At 40.8% G+C, this 2,901-nt stretch overlaps 1 long non-coding RNA gene across 1 annotated transcript; it reads left to right on the plus strand.

The window, feature by feature from the left end:
• The first annotated feature begins 49 nt into the window (after positions 1–49).
• On the plus strand, positions 50–2,278 carry LOC113484251. Its single transcript, XR_003399191.1, has 2 exons — positions 50–611; positions 2,177–2,278. It is a non-coding gene; the product is annotated as an uncharacterized LOC113484251 (long non-coding RNA).
• The last annotated feature ends 623 nt before the right edge of the window (positions 2,279–2,901 follow it).

The following is a 2,901-nucleotide window of genomic DNA, read 5'->3' on the forward strand; positions in this document are numbered from 1 at the left end:
GGCCACCGCCTCAGTCCGTGGCTCCGGGAGGTTAAGCAGCAGTTCGGTTCGGTCCTGCGGCAGCGCCTTTCCCCGGCAGGGGGGGCGGTGTTCTCCTGCACCGGCTGCCGGCCCTCAACATCCCTCCTGTAACGAGCATCGTTGGCTTAACTTGGTAACGCTGTGGCTTCAGCCTTCACAGCACAAAGTAAATGTACGCTTTCACCTCAGTATCAATGAGTTCGCCTCTTAGCTCCCTTTTCTAAATTTATTTGCCGCTTTAGCCTGTCAACCGTAGCCAAGCTGCATAAATTTGACTGCCAAAAAAAGGTAAAATGAGGAAGTGTTACCACAAACACTCTTTTCAACATCAAACCACTGGGTGTCACTATCGATCTTACGTGGATGTTAACCGTAATTCCATTTTCATAGTAAACCAGCAATTTTTAACGATTCATACAATATTGGGAGCTAGGCATATTCTTCCTCAGGCATGTATTCCAAAATAAATATTTTGCTTCCACTGGCCGTTTCAGGAGATTTTCAACTCGGTGATTTCAGCGTTGTTCCTCCTCGTTGTGTGCCTGTTTGCAGTAATAATCAAGACCAACAATGGGACACTGGCTGGAGGAGTAAGTAGGAAAATAATTAACGAATTTCAGTTCTTAAAGTAGACATGAAAATGACTGTCATGGAAGAACGTATGCAGAAGTTGCAGACAAAAGTGAATACACATTGAATGTATCTCACTAAAAAAAAAAATCCTTACATCACTAGTAATGTAAAGATATTACTAGACGTAGGCATTACTACAGAGAAGTATACTAACACTGAAAACTCCTAGAGTTTAACTAATTGGAGTAACCTGCATTTGCTTCCATAGCCTGAAAAGCTGGGTGGGAGATTCCATAGCTCTTTTAGGACCACCCAGTTTGGTTACACTGTTTAAGAAGAAATGCCTACAGTCCTGCTAGAAAGAGTTCAGACTTTTTAACAGACACGCTGGTACCTCCCTCCTGATCTTCTGACACAAACTGAGAAATTACAGCAGTTGAAAAGGTTTTTTCATACTATGATTGTAAGATTTTTGTGTACTAATATCAAACCAGTTTAGTAGTTTAAGTAACAGGTATCTTTAATTTAAATGAAAACTAATTAACATTAATAAATGATAAGAGAGGGGAAAAAACTTCTAGTTGTACTTCAGGAGATGCAAATACATTCACAAGGTGAGCTAAAATGTGACAAGCAACCAAAAGATACACAAAACTTGCCACATGAGTTTTTCAAAATCTGCTTAAGAGACAACAGGGTGGAAAGCTGACGTCTTTGCTGGCAATGACATCCTAAGCAAAAAGGAAACTTTCTGATAAAGTGACTGTTAGGATGTTAGAATATATGTTATATTCTCAGTTGTGAAGTTAATAGAAATTAAAGTTGGAAGAAGGAGACTAAGCAAGTAGCTTGGAAAACAAGTTTGGGCAGAACATATGAGATCTTCAACGTCAGGAGAAACAACTGCCCCTAGGCCTGCACTCGGCCTTGAACTGTGCCTGGACAGCTTGCCTTAGCATTACTGCCACTGATCAGGTAATTCCATTTTAATACATGCTTGAAAAAAAAAAATAAATTGCGTGCATGTGGGATCGGGCTCAAGGGCAAGAGCTGAGCAGGTTAACTCCGTGGCCGTTTGGCAATCACATTTTCCAGTTGCCAGCCTCAAGTTGTGTATTTTTAAATATTACATTTTCTTCAATTTGGAATATGTTTCCCATTCAGAGCTCCAGAGGAGAGGAGCATTATTTTTTTTCCTGCTATGCTTGTTTCTACAGATGTTGACTTTTCTCCAGGCCAATACCATTAATTAGGCAGTCCTTAAAGAGACAGAAGGGTTTTCATTTAGGATAAAAGCATTGTCTGGCATAATGCAGCATTAGCTTAGCTTTCAAAGGAGAACACACCATCTCCAGGCTTCACACAAACATCAAACAAAGCCAGGGTGTAGGCTGCTGTATGAAAGGCTGATGGGATTAAATATGGATGTTATTTAATTTATCAGCTGTCTCACATCACACATATATTTAGAAAGCCAGAAGCAAGTTAGGAAAATGTGTTTACTGCTGCTTTGAGTAATGGTAGATGAGTCACTACAGTAAAAGATAAGAGATTCTGTGGGGAACTAACGTTGTTTTTATAGGTGCTTGGTCTTGTATTGCTTATTCTCTGCGTTGTGGACGCTGTTCTTCTCTCCCAGAAGATTAGCCTTGATAGACCAAGAAGAAGGACTACTCCTGCAAAATAAAATCACCATTTTTGTAAAACAATTTCTCTATTGGTGACCTTTTACAGTCTTTTAAACAATTTGTATTTTCACGTGTTCACCTTTGAATTTCCTGTGCCTTTATATACATTTTTGCAAGTGTTGTTCATCAGTTTTCTTGCCTTTACAAAATGTAGTTTCCGTGTTGCTGTTTCACCAGTATAATGGAAATCATGGAAAATTGTCCTGTTTTTCTCAACTTAATTACATTTTCACCTGTATGAAAATTAATTTTATAATTTACTTTTTTCTGCAATAAAAATAAAATACAAATAGGCCTAAGTGCATTATTTAACTTTATTTAGTAAGTGTGCTTACAGGATTATACAGTGATTTAATGTACCCGTGAACATCTTCAGGAGAAGGGTTTTTTCCACCCGTGTGTTCCTCGTTCCAGAGCCGAGCGGGACGGCTGCGGGCTGTCTCGTGATGCCACGTCTGACTCGTGCTCTATCGCCGAGGCTTTTCGAGCCCTGAACGTTCGTGTTTATGTTCAGAACGGCGCTGAAAATAACCTCCCTGCCTCCAGCCGGCCCCGCGCTGCAGGGAAGAGCCGGGACGAGGCTGACTTCGTACCGCAGGGAACGGCGGAGGGGGCTGAG

The sequence above is a fragment of the Athene cunicularia genome (assembly GCF_003259725.1).
Source record: "Athene cunicularia isolate RWA chromosome 11 unlocalized genomic scaffold, athCun1 chr11_part1, whole genome shotgun sequence".
In the NCBI taxonomy this organism is placed as follows: Eukaryota; Metazoa; Chordata; class Aves; order Strigiformes; family Strigidae; genus Athene; species Athene cunicularia.